Here is a 19,812-nt window from a genome sequence, read left to right on the forward strand (position 1 = left end):
CCTTCCCTAGCTTCCCAACATTCTTCTAGGAGTTTGACTTAAGCCGATGTGGACAGAATGATGAGGAGATTCCTCTTGGTGCAAATACAGACAGGAGTTCTCCCGGCTCCTACCCCATCAGGTCAGAAAGCACGTCCTTCTACCACTCCAATGATTTCAGCTCCTTCTCTGATCCAACCAATCTTATCAGAGCCCCTAAATCCAAGCCTTCCAGGTCTGTCTGGTTCAGATCTGAAGATATCTCTGAGTACACCAGCTCAAGTGTCCTTGAAGCCAGATGACTCTCGGAGCCGAAGTGCTCCTGTCAGGTCTGAGGTGTTAAGAGTCAGCTCCAAAGTATTCAGAGCCAACTCTGCCTCTCAGAGCCTCAGCACTGGACAGCTTGGCTCTGACTTCCACCTCGGGTAGACTGCTTTCACAACAAAAGGAACCAATGGGCCAGAAGCCTGGCTCCTCGGCCCCATTGTCTTCCTTCTCCCTGGAGTGATCTGCCTTTGAGGTAACAAAGAGGGTGTTCTCTCCTCTGGCAGGATGGACAGATCCTACCCCCTCATATCTTCCCTATGAATCCCAGGTGTCTGTGTGCCTTGAGCCACATCATTCTATGCCACAGGAATAGCCAGCTGAAAGTCTCCAGGCTACCCAGCAGGGTTTTGCAATCTCTTCTAATACTTTACAGAGCATTCCACTGAGGAAGTCCTTGGATGAGGAAGTGCAAGATGAGGCATTTGGACTCCCTCCAGGAGTCAGTCACCAAAAATACTGATTTTGATGAAGGAGAAGGGTCCCCGATATCATCACCTGAAGACATCTCATTTGGAGATGTTCTTGAGATCCTTAAGCAGAAGGGTGGGTTGGTCCTCTCATAACCCTTCCCCAGAGGAATTAGTATTCCTGGAAGCCTTTGGAGCTGGCCCGTCTACCTGCTGGGTTAATCTGCCCACTGATGAGCTCATTGACTTATTCACTAGGCAGGCATAGAAGAAGCCTGACTTGGTTGAGCCCATCCCTGAAAGACCAGATTGGATTTTGGCTCCACCTGTAGGTAGGGAATACTGGAGCAATGGAGTGCCCATAGATGCTATGGTCATGGTGGTGGCCACAAAGAAGGAACTTGCTGAGCAAAGTTCCTCTGTCCATTTTATTAACAGGGAGTCTAGGGCATTGGACAGATTTGGGAAGCGTGTGTATGCTTCAGAAAATTTTGCCCTTAGGTCGCTGACTATCTGGCACACTTTACTAAACTACAAAGTGATTTGATAAAGGAACTGCCAAAATCCTTTTCTGGGACTGATACTACTGAGACTCTGACTTCTGTGGAGTCTCAGTTGGCTACCCTACAGGCTAATTCTAATTTGTCCATGAGGCTTATTTCACATGCAGTTGAAGCTGCCTCAAGGGCAGTGGGTTCAGGCATTTCCATTAGGAGGCATGCCTAGATGCATTTGTGTGATTTTGCAGAGCCCTTCAAGTCCTTGTTCAGCCATGCACCCTTTGACAGCAGTTTGTTCTGTGGCCCTGAAGTTAAAGACACATTTTTCAGGTCTGAAAAAGATAGAAAGCTCCTCTATGCAGTGGGTGTACATTTTTTGACTCCTCAAAGATCCTTCTTTAGGAATCAACAAGGAGATTGAAAAACATGGTTCAAGAATTCCCAGGGTCCTTTCTAAGAATCACATGGAGATAGTTCCCCCAGGGGCAGAGGGGGGAATTCAAATGGATGACGATGTCCAAGTGGCAGAGGAAGTCAGCAGAGCCAGGGGTCCAGAGATTCCTTCTGTGATAGACCCTACCAGCGCTCCTGAAAGAAGGCCTGATTTCCACCTCTGGAGGCAGTCAGGGGTCAATTATCCCTGCACCAGAGAGCCTGGCGAGATATAACAAGAGATACGTGGGTGCAGGGGATTTTTTCCAGAGGTTATGTAATTCCCTTTTCCCTACCACCTCCACCTGTATGCAACATTCTTGATGTTCCACCCAGTCAGTGGAAAGCAGCAGCACTACAAATACAAAAGTTGCTAGAAAAAAAGAATCATGCAAGAGGTCCCATTACACCAGATAGAATCTAGAACTTAGTCAAGATTAGTTTTAGTGCCAAAGAAAACAGGGGACTGGAGATACATTTTTGGATCTCAGTGACTTGAACAAAGCAGTCTGACACACAACGTTTTGGACAGTCACGGTTCAGTCCATTCTGCCTTTTTTAGGAAAGGATGACTGGATATACTCGACAGACCTTCAGGATGCATACTATCACATAAAAATGAACAAACAATACAGACGGTATGTACACTTCTGGCTGGGAGCCAGTCACTACCAGTTCAGAGCACTGCCCTTTGACCTCACCACAGTCCTAGGGGTGTTCACCAAATGCATGGCAGTTGTAGCAGCTCACTTGAGACTGCAGGGATTTTGAGTGTTTCCATACTTAGACAACTGAATTATTACCACCCCGACCAAACATCTACTAATAACAGCAAGAGATCAGCTACTCCAGACTGAGGATAACAATAAACCACAGCAAGTCTTAGTTAAAACCATCTCCAATACTGGAATTCATAGGAGCGGTTTTCAAAATGGTTTCATTGACAGCTTCTCTTCCTCTGCTTCTCTTCCTCTTTCAAGAGTGTAAACTATCAGATTCCAGGTCAGAAAAATACTTCACAGTACTGCAATTTCAGCCTGTTTAATTCTTCAAGCTTTGGGGTCAATGTCAGCGGCCATAGTTTTAGCTCCTCTAACAAGATTTCATATGACAATTCTTTAATGGATGTTAGCAACACAATGGTTAACTCTTTATCAACACATGTCAGTGCAAATAAGAATCACTCAGGCATGCAACAGATACCTTTGGTGGTGGAGTCTATCAGAACAAGTTCTACAAGTTCACCCTTTCATTTTCCCTCAGCTCAAGACTGTAGTGACCACAATACTTTCCAGATAGGGTGGGGGGCACTTCATGGGGAAGACAGTCCAAGGCATTTGCTCCCTCAAAAGGCCAATACACATAACAATGTCCTGGAAATAACTGCAGTGCTCTTAGTGTTGCAGGCTTTCCAAGACTCTCTCCCTTTCAGGACAATTGCAATTCAGACAGACAACATGTCAGTAGTCTAGTATATCAGCAAACAAGGGGGAGCCAGATCTTACCCCTTGTGTCAAGTAGCCCTCAGAGTGTGGCAGTGAGCAGTCTCTTCCAACTGCTCTCTGATAGCAATACACATTCTGAGGAAATCTAACATGATAGCATACAAACTGAGCAGATCTATTCTACTACCTCACAAGTGGTCTCTCAACATGAATATGACAGAAATGATTTTCCGTCGGTGGGGCCAGCCTTGCTGCAATCTTTTTGCTTCTCCCCTAAACAACAAGTGCAGAAGCTTCTTTGCCCTGATCCCCCACTGGGGAATCACCGAGGGATGCTGTACTCCGCGACTGCCCCCACCCCCCCCGGTCTACTCTATGCTTATCCACCAACTCCCCTAATTCCCAAATTTCTGCAGAAAGGTGCTTGGTTGAAGAGCAAAGTCATCCTCATTGCACCTTACTGGCCTCGGCAAATTTGCTTCTCCTTTCTTTGGCCTCATCTACTTAACCCACCTTGGATTCTGAATCCAATTCCAGATCTCCTGTCTCACCCAACAGGCATGATTCATCCAGATACCTCAAACCTCAAGCTAATGGTATGATTTCTCCAATTCCATTAATAGCCATACAACCAAAGCTCTCTTCCCTTGTACATCATATACTTTTATCTTCCCATAAGACTTCTACAAGAAAACTTTACAAAAGTAAATGGAAAAGGTTTGTTGTTTGGGCACTTCAGAAACACACTGAACCCTTCTCAGCTCCCGTACAAAGTGTTTTTGAGTTTTTGGCAATGATTTTTAATGAGATAGCTGCTCCTCAACAATTAGAGTTCAGTTAGCAGCAATCTCCAACTTTCATATTGGGTTTGAGAATTCTTCCTTGGCTTTATCTAAGCTTTGTAAAGCTTTTCTGAGAGGCAGTCTCCTACTGAGACCTCCCTATAAAGATCCTACTCCACCATGTGATTTAAATCTGGTACTGTAGGCCTTAATTCAATTCCCCCTTTGAACCAGCAGCAAAATGTGATCTTAAATTTCTGATCTGGAAAACTAATTTTCTAGTGACAATTACCTCCGCAAGAAGAATTTCAGACCTTCAAGCACTGTTCTCGAAACCTCCCTACCTGATTTTTCATAAAAATAGTGATATTACATACCAACCCTTCTTTCCTTTCTTCCTAAGGTGGTGCATAATCCAATATTAACCAGTCCATTATTCTGCCAGTTTTCTTTTCTAAATTTACAAACAAAGGTGAATATATGTTGCACTTATAAGATATTCACAGGGAACTACATTTTTACTTAGAACAAAAAAAATTAGGAAGACAGATCAATTGCTTGTTTCCTTTGCAGATTCTAAACTGGGCAAATCATTTACAAATGTAACTTTAGCCAGATGGCTGACAGATTGCATATCATTTATTTACAACAAATTGGGTCTATCCTTACCAAGGATAAGCTAAACAGCCCCGTTTCGGCTAGTATCACTGATGAAGGCTATATATATACTAGCCGAAACCGGTCTGTTTAGCTTATTCTTGTTTTACACAGTTCTAATGTATATGTGTTTATATTAATAAATACATAATAGTTGCTGCCACAGTCTGCTGGTCGGTTTTTGAATTTGCCTCTGGAATTTTGTGATTTTTCAGATGCCATACTTGCAGATGCTATACTTGCAGAGAAACATTGGGACTGCTATCCTTACCAAGACCTTTAAGAGCCTATTCAACTAGGTCCATGGTATCTTCTTCAGTGTTTCTCTCTAGAGCTTCCATAAATGACATGTGTGGCTACAACTTAGGCCAATCATCATACCTTTATTACTCATTACAAACTGGATCTGGTCTTGAGGGGAAGAGCAGCCCTTGGCTCAACTGTGCTCAGGAATTTCCTTCCTTAGAGTCCACCCAGGAATTTAGGTAGGTGGGGAATCTGTCTCAACAGTTGAGGATAGAATGAAAATTTACAACATCAGATAAAGAAGTTATATACTTACCATAACGTTCCATCTGTGTTACCCACTTTCATTCTTTCTCAACTTCCCACTCACCAACTCCCAACCTTTTTCACAGATTACTTTTGGGAGAATAAGAGCATATAAGGACACCGCTCTCCCTTATGTTGAGCACCAGATATAGTTTCTTCTGTAAGGAATATGTACATTTGTACATCTTACTTCTGGTAAATCAGCAAACAAGACCTGGAGTATGTTAGAGGTTGGTGCATTACGGGGAAGGGAGGAGCTCAGGAGTTTTTTGGTGGCCACAAGATCCAAACCCAACAGTTAGGGAAGAATATAAATGGACAACAGACATGGAACATTATGGTAAGTACATAACATCTTTTTTTTTGCCCATGATATCCCTGATCTGTGTGGAGAACCACATGTTGCAGAACAGGCTTATTAGGTTCATTGTTGTGGGCAAAGAACATGCTTTACCAATGCAGCATGCCAGTGCAGCTTCCTGCCCCAGGATGGTGAGCCAGAAGTGTTCTTTCATTCCCATCCCCTTGCTTGCAGTCCCTCCAACAGCCATGCTGCCAGTTGAACATAGAACAACTCGGTCACGAACAAGGCTTCATCCTGTGCACCATGAGACTAGGCTAGTCCGTTTGGGCATTGCAGTTATAGGAAGGTTAGTATTTGAAAAATGCAGGACAAAATGTGCTATCTGCTAAGTTTATCCTGGGACTTTGGATATGTTTTATAAATTTTAGAATATTCTCTTATAGTGTTGTGATTAACACTTTATTCTGCACTGTAGTCCTTGCATGTACTATCTACACATTTTTATACAATGGCTACACCCAGTCTGCTCAGAAAATGCCTATCTGTTTTGTCTTCAAGCCACTTGTTTCTAGGCTCATTCCTTGCTCCCTTTCTGTAGAAAGAGTCTTACAAGATGGGTACACCTTGTCTGGCACTACTGTCAGTGTTCTTGCATCCCTAGTATTCTGATGCTATTGTAGACTGCAATGAATTAGGTCTTACATGTTTTTTAATGCTGTTTGTCTTGTATTTTGCCACTACACATGGGATTTTATTTTAGTATTTTTAGTATGCGTATTGCACATATATACTGCGGTGGTGGTACTGCGGTAGCGTTGTCGCCTCACAGTTAGACGTTGCCCATTCAATTCTCAGTTAGAGTGTCTTCTGTGTGTCGACATGCATGAATGGGCATTCCTTCGTTGAAGGTTGTGCGTTAGGCCCGGCAAGCCAGCACGTAAAAATCTACTGCCAATCATTAGCGGACCGGAGTTCCGCTGTGGCGACCCCTAACCGGGAAAAGCCGAAAGACACAAACAAAGTATGCGTATTGCACATGTGATTTTAACTTTAGTTTTTAGCATTGCTAATAATTTAGATAGGCCATTGATCATATCTCATATGAAGAGGTCCAGCCTCAGCAACAGCAGTACTAAAGCCAACAGGCATTAGGATATACTTTCGGCCTTTCCCCTGTCCCATAATGCACTGTTATGCCATTCATCTCAAGATCTTTTTTGCTGTATAACAGTTATCAGCACTAAGAAACAGCCCCAGGCTATATCTTGGTATTTTGACAGAATTTCTCAAAAATCACTAATAATGGCCTTTTTCTTGTAGCCACACTTTTCCTCTACTCATATTAAACTCTAAATATTTTTCCCTTTTTTGCAGTCTCTTGCGGTTTCCCTTGGCCCCAAACCTGCAAAAATAAAGCAACATAAGGTACACAAAGTAGACAAACCTTGACCTTCCTCTACAAGTAGTAAGGCTAAGGTAGAAAATAGTTGATGTGTTGCCAAAGGTTATTTTTAATGTTGTTGAAATTAAATCTGCACAACTTCCAAAATCATAAAGCTTGATGGATATGGCTGGCAAGGAGGTGAGTCAAATATTAACCCTTGGCTAATCTTAAAAAGAATGTTGCTTATGCTTTTTTTAGAACCAAACCTCCAGGACTTAACGCTGAAATATTATTTACCCGTCTTGAAGCTAATCCCAAAAAAATATATAACCTTTATAGCAATCTGGCAACAACCTCTTCATAACTGTGGACTTTCTTTACTGGACATCCTCAACATGTAATCTTGAAACCATAATAATGGGAGACCTCAATACTGACTGGCTCACTTGTACCTCAGATAACCCCTCAAACTTCTTCAACTTGTATAGATTCTCATAAACAATACAATCCCCAACAAGAATACACAAATACAGTAATAGACAGTAAATTCTAGACTGGAAACCAACAAACCCTCAATGGTCTATCAATTAGGCTGCCTCCCTGATAGCCTCAGCGAGCATTCTCCTCCTACCTACCTAGACAACTTTTACACCCCCCAAAAAAATGCCATATATAAACAAATTTACACCAGAAAGAATTTTTCACCCCATACTTTTATATCCATCCTCATCCCCATTAAAAGTTCTCCATCTAGATTCTGCAGTACAATATTTTAACAACAAATTCCTAGACATACTAAACAGTCTAGCACCTTCTAGAAATATCAGTAAAATCAAACTATGCACCATGGGTAACAAAAGACACCAGTTACTCAAGCTTAGAGACAAAACTTGGTACAATACCAGCCCAACAAAAACCAAGCCACCCTAGAGTACTACTGGCAACTGAGAAATAAAGTCAAAAACAAACGAAGATAGATAAAAAACATAATATACTGGCCTCCAACAAAAACATCAAAATAATCCTCAAAAATTCTGGGCTGCTATAAAACAACTACTACAACCTGGGCAATTCTCAACTCCAACCCCTACCATGACAAATACTACAGACAGTATAGCTACCCAGTTCAATACATATTTTATCAACTCCGTACTATTGCTAGCCAAAAATAACACAATGCTCCTCTATCCATACTTATAGAAGCCAAAGAAACTACCAATACCTTCTCTCTCAAGCCTGTCCAAACCAGCACCATAAAATGCTCAATAAATGGCTGGTAAATTACCTACTGAATATCTGAAACTATTAGCCAAAGCTATCTCTTACCCTGTCTCTATTTTGATCAGTCAATCCATCATAGAACAATACATGCCCAAGTTCTGGAAAATATACTACATCATCCCACTGCATAGAGGTGGAACCTCAACAGAACTCTCTAACTACAGGCCAATAGCACATTTATCGCCAATTTCTAAAAGTCTACAAAAATATATGCACTTACAACTCATGAATTACCTATTATTCAGTAACCTACTAACTAATTCCCAACACAGCTTCCAACCCAGTCATAGTACCACAACTGCCCTTATAAGTTTCACCAACACAATAAACCATTTCAAAAATAACAGACAACTAGTATCCTCCATCTTCCTAGATATGTCCATGGCATTTAACAACGTTCCCCACCAAAAGCTCCTCAATGAACTCTCATCCCTAAACTTAAGCCAAATGGCTCTCTCATGGTTTCACAACTATGTATCTGATCAAAAACAAGCTGTCAAATGGTAATGTGATCTCTTCTCCCTGTTACCTGTCACAGAAGGCATTCCACAAGGTTCAATCCTAGGTTCACTCCTCTTCACTGTCTTCACCAACAAACTCTACACTACTACCCACCTTGCCACTAATGTACAATATGCAGATGACTCCACTCTCATCTGTGCTGCACCTCCACTGCCACTGCCACAACTCCAAGAAATAACCCAACAATCCTTCTCAGCCATAGAATCTTGGTTCTCTAACTATCAACTAATTCTCAATCCCAATAAAACTAAACTAATGCTCTTCTCCAATAACAAATCCCCTGACTACCTATCCTCCTTTCTCATCTATTCATCAAACAATACCAAAATTGATCTTGTATCTCACACAAAACTGTTTGGTGTCACTGCTGATAATAGCTTGAAGTTCAGTAAACACTTAGCATTAGTCAATAAAAATGCCCACATAAAACTAGGCTCCCTATATAGAGTCAAGCCATACCTCACTAACACCACCAAACAGTCTATTGCCAGGACCCACCTACTATCTACCCTACTATACGCCTCTCCTGTTTTCACCAAACTTAAGAAAACATATCTAACTAAGCTTGAAGCCTGCAACAACAAAATTGCCAGACTTGCCACTAACTCACCATATATATCCCACCATTGTGCTGCTCTTTGCCAACTGAACTGGTTAGAACTACCCAATCTCTTATCCTTCACCCTGCTCACAACTGCCCATACAGTGATATACCAACCTGATAAGTACCCAGCACTTCAGAATCTTCCATAACCCTACTCCAATAATAGAATCCTGAGACTTTCTATCAAATTCCTATTAAAAGTCACAAAATCAAATAATAGTTTTGGGGATTCACTCTACTCTAACCATATCTCCAGGGCTTGGAGCACCATCCCTCAACACATTCTAACTGCTACAACCCCCTCCAAGTTCAAACAATTTCTCAAGACTCACTTAGCTCACACCTGGCCCTGCACATGCACATCCCCTGGCTGATTTTGCCATGACACTTACAGTCTCATTCTCTCATATATGCCTCTCTCACTTCCTCAGTAAAACTTAATCATATACTTTGCCACTTTTTCAGGGTCCCATTCTAATCTAATACCCCTGTCCATCCTTTTCTCCCCCCTCCTCACCTTATTTTTCCCAAATTTTCTCATAATCTTTGTCTCATCACCTCACTAACCCCTCTTAAAACTCCTCCCATTTTCCCTTATAAATTATTCTTTCATCCATTATGCATTGTATCGATTGTATAAATGCCTATACACCAATATGTATATTAGCTATTTCCCTGTATAGTGTATTCTGTATATTTTATAATGTGTGATTGTTTACTTTGTAAGTTAATTTGTGCTTGTTAACTTGTATTTGGAGTTTTACTCCTTGTTGAAAATGGGCGATTTGTTCAGTCAGACCTCCCCACAGTAAACAAATGTCAAATAAATAAATAAATAAAAGTGTTTTCCTCTTCACCTTCAGAATCACCACCTTCAAAGGTCACAAGGAAAGCAAGTTGTAAAAGGAAGCTTACTGACTCCCTTGAGTCTTCCATGGCAGACATTTATGATAATAAGGAAAGACTTAAGGAGGAGGCAGAGTCCCCCTGTCAGCCAGTGGCACACTGAGACAGAGGAGGGGATGGCCCATAGACCATGTCTACTCTTCACACAGAAGGCCTCTAGATCCACCTAGCAGACCACATGGTTGGTCCCTTCACTAGCACTGGTAGACTTGTTAAAGATGGTAATCAATGCGAACTGGAAAGGCCCTGATACAGTGTGTACGTCCCAAGTAAACATAGACAAGAGCTTCTGGATGAAGACAACTAAGCCAGTCACCATCATTATAGCAACAGTCTTAAAAAAGGCTTTGATGCCTTAGACCCTGGCAGTTCATGTTTATGTATTACCTACATTTTTAGTGACAGCCATAAACTATGTATCCCACATGACTGATTCCCAGTGACAGCTGGTAAATGAACTGCATCAGTCGCACGAGCAGTTGCTTGATGAACCTTTCAAGCAAATGTAGCAGCCTCGGGCAGCAACTGTTGTGACAATATCAAACTTTGCTGTGACTATGGCATATAACTGTGCTGAAGGCTCAGCCTGAACTGCTAGATCCAGCATTGCAATGTGCTAGCATATCTGGCTGAGACATACTGATGTCAATGAGAACACAATGGTGGCATTAATGAACCCACCTTTTCTAGGTCTCTACCCCTTTAGCTCTGAAAAAACACACAACAGGAGAATACAGAAAAAGACGGCAAAACCCTCTCTGCTACTGGTGTAACTTAAGGATTTAGAGGAACCCACACTGAATGTGGTTTTGATATGTGCTATACCACAAAAAAAATCTGTTGTCTGGAAGGAACCCTAATTTCCAGGGTAACTTTCAGAAAAGTCATGTACCAGAGTGAAAATTCTCTGGAAACAGCAGGAGAGCCACAGTCTACATTTGGGTGGTTAGCAGAAAGATACTTGAGGCTTTGCCGGACTGCCCCCTCTGTGGAGGAAGTCAGGAGCCATGTGTCTCCCTATTTTACTGTGTAACAATCTATCTTAAAGAACAGATGGATAAGTACAGTGATCTATAGAGGATATACACTGTCCTTCTGTTCCCCTCACATCCATAAATCACCATCCTTGCCAGATGACCCACACTGCCAAACAGCAACAGAAAAAGAGAGATCAACACCTTCTAATAAAAAAGGGACAGCCAGGAGGTCCTGCCAGATAGAAAGGATCAAGGTGTTGCTTAACATTCTTTTAGTGTCTAAAAAAGACCCATTCTAGACTTAAGCCTAAACAGCTTTACCCCCAAGAAAAACTTTTGAAATGTCATGATCCAATACATTCTTTCATGCTTGTCCAAAGAGGATGTACTCATTTGTCCTCCCGAATGCTTGTCTCGCATCAACTAAAAAAACAAGAGTCCGAGGAGTGAGCTTCAATTTTGGGTAACAGACAGTCATTACCCATTCAGAACTCTTTTAGTGGATCTCATCACAGCCCTCAAAATGTTCATCAAATGTATATACCGTGTAGCAGTCAGCCAAGTACAGCAGAGAGCAAAAAATACTCTCTTAACTGAATGACTGACTTTTAGCTGCTTCCTCCCCATCAGAGATTATTGTGGCTCAGAAGAGCCTGTCTCCCTCAGGACAAGGTACAGCCTCACCAGTGCAATGTATTCCAGGTTACAAATTCTCATAGAACAACCATTCATCTCAGTCTCAGAACCTTAGGGGTGATGGCAGGAGCACTTTCCAAGGTTCCATTCACCATGGACCACATATGAGTTTTGAAATAGGCACTTTATGTTTAGTAGCTACAGTTATTGGATCCAGTGTCTCTTAACAAATTAACATATCCAGAGGCTGCAAGAGACATCTGCAATGGTGGATGCATATACCAATCTTCTACAAGGCAGTCTGTTCCAAATTCCTACTCTACTGGTAGCAGTCACAGTTGATGTTTTTGCTCTAGGGCTGAGGGGGCATTACAAAACAAAATAGTGTCAGAATACATACAAATGCCAGTCTTCACATCAGTATTATAGACAGGAGGCCGATCCTTCTTATCCTCATAGTATTTTAGGGCATCCTGTCTTAAGAGATAGCCATCCACTCCTACAGTATGACACTAGTATGGTATATCAGTAACCAAGGTAAAACCTTCTGTTATCTAGCCCATCCTCCTATATCAAGAGGCTGAGGGCATTTGGGAATGAGGAACCACTTTCAGATCAATCATGTTTAGTGGTAGCTGGTTACCATATGAGTGATCCTTCAACCCCTGGGTGATGCAGAAACCTTCCCATCACTGAGGTAAGCCATGCTATGACCTCTTTGTCTCCCCAACCAGTACTAAGTACAGCAACTTCTCTGCCATCATCCCTTCAAGAAGGGGAAGCTAAGGGGTTGCTCTTATCCAGAAATGGCCCCTGGACTTTTTTAAGCTTTTTGCCATTTTTTTCTTTGATTAAATTCATTCAGAAAGCAAAACAGCTTAAGTCCAAAATAACTCTTATACCCTTATCTTGGCCTCAGCAAGTATGATTACCCATGCTCAGATCTCATCTGCTGGAGAAGGTCACAATATGTAAGTATAAGAATGTAAGTCCATGCCTATGAACTATGAACCTATGTAAGATCAAGAGTCAGTCACCAGAACATCACTTCTGTAAACGTAACTGCTCAATACTGTAAAATAACTTGTGCACTATTGGTTCAGTAAAAGCAAGCTTTTTTTTTTCTGGGAGGCAGACCCCCTGGTGCCTCACATGAAGAGCAAGTCTCCATATCCCTTAAACTTAAGTGTACTAATTCCTCTACTGCATTACATTGGTGAAGAGGGAAACTCCCGAAAATAGTCATTGATTTCCAGCAATTCTTTGCTCCAAGGAAAGTAAAATTACAGTTGTGTGTGTAAAATTTACCATAATAACAGATTTGTGAATGATCACTGAGGATATAACATCTAGCCACAATGCAAAGCTTCATGGGCATCTTCCATGCTCCAAACTAACTAAAATTACAATTGTATAAGTAAAACATGCCATAACAGGAGAAGCTCAAACGATCACTGCTGCAGTAGCCTTAGCTTATGGGTTATATCCTATTAAGGATATAACAGCTGGCCAGCTCCCAAAGCTTTGAGGGAACCTTCCTTGCACCCGAACTGTTAATCAGCTTGATCTAAACTGGAGAAAATGAGTGCTTTGGGTGTCAAGCCCTTCAGAACTTTCATGCCACCTGACATTAAGGGGCTACAGCCATAAAACGGACAATGTCAGAAAAGTAAAAATAGAAGTCCTCAACCTGGAAACAAAAACATGCAAAACTAAGGGGGGGGAGGGGGGCGAAGCAGTTAATGTAAGGGTGACCATTTGAACATTGACTGTTATTGTAAGTTTTACCTACACAACTGTACTATGTTCATCATATTGATTAATGCTGGAGTATCCTTAGCTGCATGAGTAGATTACCATAGCTTACACTGAAAGCAGACCCACATACAAAACTTCTAGGCACCATAATAGACGACCAGCTAAAATTTGACCAGCATATCCATGTGTATCAAGAAGATTAGGATTACTGTATTGAAACGAAAAATACCTTACTCCTGAAGCCAAACTATCCCTAGCCAGGGCATTCCTTCTACAAGGCCTACTTTAAGCCGCTCCCATCCTCACAAACCTACATTCCACATTAATCTCACAGCTAGAACAAACATATAACAAAATCGCCAGACTTGCAACTAACCATCCCTAGAGATCTCACCATTGTATTGCATTAAAACAAATGCAATGGCCAGAATTCCCCCACCAATTTCTTACAGCACAACTTCAAATCACACACTCCATCCTATACAAACCTACTGCTTGCCCCTCCCTCTCTACAATAGTTTCCTTCTACACCCCTAATGGATCTCTCAGAACCTCTGACCAACAACTCCTTGTCATACATAAACCCAAAAGAAATATAGGTAAAATTCTCTACAACTAACAATGTGTCTCTAGCCTAGAACAAACTTCCTAACCCCACTAAAAACACCTCAAATATTACTCAATTCAAAAAGCAACACTTCCTCTTAAGCTCATGAATCTGTCCTTGCCAGGAACCTACTTAAACCCTCCCATCCTTCCCAACCTTATCTCACATCTTTCAACTATTTTTTTCTCTTCCTCTAATAAACTCCACTGCTACTTTTTCTTGCAATCTCCCATTATAGACAGTTTCACTATACTTGCAATGCCATGACTAAGTATTCCACTGCATGTATTAACAATGTAATTTCTGTATGAATGCATTGTATTCAAGGTTCTCTGTTGTTACTGAAACTCTAGATGTCATTGGACTCCTTCTACCTCTACTTTGTACTTTCCTTGATTCAGTTTTAAATTCATACCGCATACATGCAAAGATGCTAATGTTTCTTTTAATTGAAATTTTTGGAAACTATATTTTTTGTGCTCAATCTTGTGTTTTTGTATACTCCCTGTTATATTTTTACTCTAACTACTAAGTATAACTTAGAAAATTACCTTTCTATGTTACTGTAAATATCTGTCTATGTTACTGTAAATGTATGTATGTAATGATCCTGGAGCTTTTCTCCTCTACTGAAAATGGGCATCTAGCTCAGATGGACCAACCCGGTTAACAAATGTCAAATAAATAAATAAATAAAAATGTCAAAGAAGAAGTCAATGCCCTGGTAAAATAAGCACTGGTTCTGCCTGGAACTACCTTGTAGTGGTGGGTATAAGAAAAGGTAATAACATAAAAGAACCATTTGGAAATATTCTGCTTTCACACTGGTTGTCCTTTCTTTTTAGCGTCACCAGAAGTAAAAAAAAAAAACTGATCAAAGATTATAAAACATTTAGTTCCATCAATATAATATCTGAGTTGTTTGTGGATATCCAAGCTGTAGAGTATCCTCTCTTCCTCATTTTCAATTCTGGAAAGAAGACAGAAATGGATATCTTGTCTCAATGTAAACTTAGATACCACTTTAGGCATAAATGAAAGATTAGTTCTTAAGGAAACTCTGTCTTGTGAAAAACGACATAAGGACGACCCAAGAGCTGGTTCAAATGAAGCAGAAGTTAATGTTTTCAAGAAAAAAATTAAGATCTCTTAATTATGTACAGTTTGCAACTAAAATGATGTCAATATGCTTTGTTTTCATTTATATAAATGTATGATTGCCTGTGTCATATGTGACAATTTAATAAAGATGTTTCTTGTTTGAAAAAAGACAAAATTAAGATTTCAAAGAAGAGCCACCTGTTTTCTAGAAGGCTTGGTATGCAACACCTCTTTCAAAAACATTTTCACTCAATTTCATTGAAGAAGGGGGATCCATAGGCAGACATGCCAAAATGGTTGACAAGTACATGTTAATGGTGGAGTAAGAATAACGTACAACCGCAGAATTACTAGCCTTAATAGGGTCCTGGTTCTTGTCTTTACACCAGCTAGAAAATCTTTTTAATTTACTAATTTATGATTTTCTAGTTGCAGGTTTTCTTTCCTCCTCTAATACCTACTGTGTGGTCTAAACAAATTAGTGTCTAAAAGGCATTAAGACTATCAACCAGGAAGCTGGTTGCAGTTGTTTGAATTTGGGATGTATCACACATCTCCCCTGTCTTTTGTGAGTATCCCCAGTCTGTGAGAAAGCTTGTGGTAATTACCCTTGGCCATTTCCAGTTGAAGGGAGAAACACTGTTGCCTGGACCAGTAGGGAGTCAGCACATTGATATTTGGAGAGTCCTGAATATTCAGAATGACAAAGGATATTAGTGGAAAGGGTGGAAAAGCATAGTGGAACTTTCCTGTCCAAGAAAGAAAAGGTGCCTGTTTTCCAGGCCTTCTTGCATGGAGACCTGCAGCAGAATTTTGCAAATGACTGTGACTGGAGACAAAACAATCTGCCTGAGGTGTACCCCAAAGCTGGATCAATTCCTGGAAGACCCTTGATTTAATTTCCATTTGTGACAAAATTTTCCTCTGAAGGAATGTAAGATGCCTGTAGAATAAGTTTGTACTGAAAAACTATATCTTAGGCTACCATGGCTAGGCTGTGGTAAGAGCTACTTTCCCTGTTTTTTATGTACCACATCACTGTGGTGTTGTCTATAAACACTTGTAATGGACAAATTCTAAGAAGGGAGCTTGCTCCAGCTCAGTGCAGTACAAGCATGAATCAACAAAACCCAAGTCTAGCTTTATGGTTAACTGTTGCAATTGTGGTGCAAATCATGAGTCTAAAAGACAGAAGTGCTTAGCATTTGGTCAGCAATGTCACAAGTGTAAAAAATGGAACCATTCCTAAAAGTTTTGCAAATCAAGTAAGCCTCACACAGTTGTAAAGAAAGGTCACACAAAAAAGCAAGTTGATCAAGTAGAGCTGAAGCAGTCAGCTTTCTATGTAGATGGTGTGTCGGTGCTTGATGAAAGATTTGATGCAAAACTTCCTTTCCTTCTGAGGATGAATTAAAAATTTCAGCTTTAACATCCTCAGGAAGGTTTTGAGTATGCAGCCAAGCAAACCATCTCGTAACAGTTCCACAGATGGCAGCTATAGAAGTGGCATCAGCCATATCATAATCACATTTCAAAGAGATGATGGCCACATGAAATACAAAAGCAAAAAGATAACACAAAGAAGATTCTTCCTCAGGAAAAGGAAATGATGACATAATGTTCATTATGTTCAAAAGAGAGGCAAGCATAAACTTTAATGTATGAGCTTGACAACTAAGAATTCTAAAAAGTGTCACAGAAGAGTAAACTCTTTTTCCAAATCTATCAAAAGCTTTCCCATCCTTATCAGAAGGGAGACATGACATTAACCAGATGTTTAACAGCAACTGAGTTTAACATAGAAATCACTGCTGAGTTTGATGTGCGGTTAGAATATAAAAATGTATAAGACTGAGGAACATTTACAGAATCTACTTGCTTTCTTCGGGCAGCAACCTGGCTGTCAAGCATGATATAGGCTGCAATAAATAGAGCCTTAAATGCTGGAAGAACAGGAGGAACTGGCTTAGTTGTAGAAAATTCAAGTCACAACAAACCATAATATTTCTTAAGAGATAGTAGAATGTCATTACGTTCCACTGAAACAACTGATTCATTCTGGAAATTGTTTCAGAAAAAGAGAATCCTTCAAGGGGACTGACTGAAACCACACTTTCCTCAGGATCAGAATCAGAAACCTGAGAAGGAAAAACAGAAGTTGCCCCTTCACAATCATTTTGTATTTAAATTCCTGAACATCCTCAAAAAATAAAGAATCCCTTTTTCTCTTACAAGAAACAGCAGAAGTGGAAGGGTCAAGAGCCAAAACTAAATCCTGAGCTAAACCCAATAAATCAGTGACTGAGACAGAAGATATATTTCTAACTTTTTGCTTCTTTTTGTCAGGAATTTCTGAAGAAGCAGACCCATTTATGAGACACAAAGCCTCCCTTGGGACAAATGTTCCAGTCTGGTTAGGTAGAGAGGTATTCCCCAATTCTTTTTCCAAGACCAACAAGAGTAGTTCTCCCTTGCCTAGTAAGAGAACTCCAACAGCTGCAGATGATGTGTCTAACCCCATGTCTATTGTGGCTGTAGAGACTTCACCAGAGGAAGCCAAGAAAAAAAGATGAATGGTCTGAGGAACTAGAAATGGCCACCAGCAGCCGAGGCAGTTGCCTGCTGAAATGATAAAACTGATGTTAATTTCTTTCTTTTTCTGGCTAGAAGAAGAAAGAACCAAGGAACTGGTAGGTCGTTTCATGATAAATCCAAAAAAAGATGTTTCATTCCCAGCAGTAGCTGATAAAACTGGTAAGTATTTAAAAAACATTACTTTTTCCACCAAAAAAAGGCACTTACCCCAGCTCCAAAAGTAAAATAAAACTTCCACCAGGTAAAAATACTTTTAACTTAGTTTTAACAACTTTTTTCCATTAAAAATAAAAAGTAATCCACCTGAAAAAGTCAATAAGAGTCACATGACAGTCTACATGAACTCTTTTCCTAGCTTAACATTATAAGTTTTACAGAAAAAGCACAGCTTCTGACAAATTTAAAAAGTGGAAGTTTTCTTCCCTGAAAGAAGTTTATCTGCCCAGCAATGGAAAGGGTTAGCTAACCCTTACTCCTCGAAAACCTGTAAGAGGAGCTCTCTTCAATGTCAGGAAAACTCTGAAGGTCTTGGCACCCAAACAAGTATTTTTGTTCATCTCATCTCATGCTAATAAATAGTTTGGGTCCATGAAAGGTGCCCCTGAAGCTTTGGAAGCTGGCTGGCTGTTACATCCTTCGCAGGATGTAATACATCTAGCTAAGCCTACTACAGCATTGATCAATAAGATGAACATCAAGTGATCAAGGGGCTACTCATTGAGGAAGCACAAGACTGCCATCTGTTCAGGACCTACTATCCCATCTCTCTGGCAAGTTTCATCTAAACTTTCACTCCCTACATCTAACAGCATATTTCTCCACTTCCATTTATGAAGGGCAACCCATTTTTCCCTTTTCCATTCCACTTTCCTTTCCTTTCCTTTCCTTTCACTGTAGTTTAGATGAGCATCTGTTTGCAGAAGCTTAGTACTCTTTAAGTTCCACAAAAGCACAATCCACAGTCTGGTTCCAATAAAGGCTGTCCCTCCTATAAAATCTCCTATTCAGAGGATAATCAATAGCAGGAAAACATGTGCAGCAACCACAATTTATTGAAATAAAAACAATCAAAAACAAGAATTCCTGGGATTAAGCGCTTATCATCTCCCCTCAGGAGACTTCATCAGAATCAATTAACAAAAAAAATAAACCCATATTAAATACCCCACCAAACCAATTCCATTGGTCAATCAATTAACCAGTCTATAAAATCAATTAAACAATGTATACAATTTAAAGTGTTTGGTGCCAAAACAGTGTAATTTGACCAGTGTAGTACCACTCCTTCTAATATGTTCATAACAGAATATATTGAATAAAATTCGTAAAATTCTTTAAAAGTTTATATAAGTGAATAAATAAATAAATTATATATATATATATTATATATATATATATTTATATATATATATATATATATATATATATATATATATATATATATATATATATATAAATATTTATTTACAATATATTAAATGTGGGAGGTGTTCCCAATGTGCCTTTATAGCTGGGGAAAAAGAGTTGAATATACCCAGCATTCCATTTATGCTTAAGGGGAGAACTTATGCCAGTTGTTACACCAAAGGGGTGGTGTCATGGCATATTGCACAATATGCTGGGCATATTACATAGGGAAGACCAAACGTAATTTAAGGCAACGCATTTATGAGTATACCTATGATATTAACAGGAAAAATGAGAACAATGCCCTGTATAGGCACATTTTGGATTGTAAAAATGCATATTATAAATTTTGGGTGTTGGAAGAAGTAACGTGGAGTGATAGGGGAGGGGACTGGGAGACTAGATTAGAATTTTGTGAGATGGTATGGCAACTGAGGTTGGATGCCTGCACCAACCCAGGGCTGAATGACCATATTTCTATTACCCCAGCTCTCAAATTACAGGCTTCCAACCCCAAAAGAGTAGATACATAGTCATATATATGCAACTAGTCATATATATGCATACTTGTCATGTTTATACATTATATGTTTTACACCCTATGTGGGCTAGGAATTTTCAGTGGAACTTTTTGGAAATGTTTTATATA

General features: G+C 40.1%; 1 protein-coding gene across 2 annotated transcripts in view; it reads right to left on the reverse strand.

Annotated features, from left to right (window-relative positions):
• The window catches only part of CCDC105 (coiled-coil domain containing 105), a 560,734-nt gene that overhangs the window by 26,968 nt on the left and 513,954 nt on the right, over window positions 1–19,812 (reverse strand). The window lies entirely within an intron of this gene.

This window comes from Protopterus annectens, chromosome 9.part0, assembly GCF_019279795.1.
Source record: "Protopterus annectens isolate FY-2018-M chromosome 9.part0, PAN1.0, whole genome shotgun sequence".
Classification (NCBI taxonomy): domain Eukaryota; kingdom Metazoa; phylum Chordata; order Ceratodontiformes; family Protopteridae; genus Protopterus; species Protopterus annectens.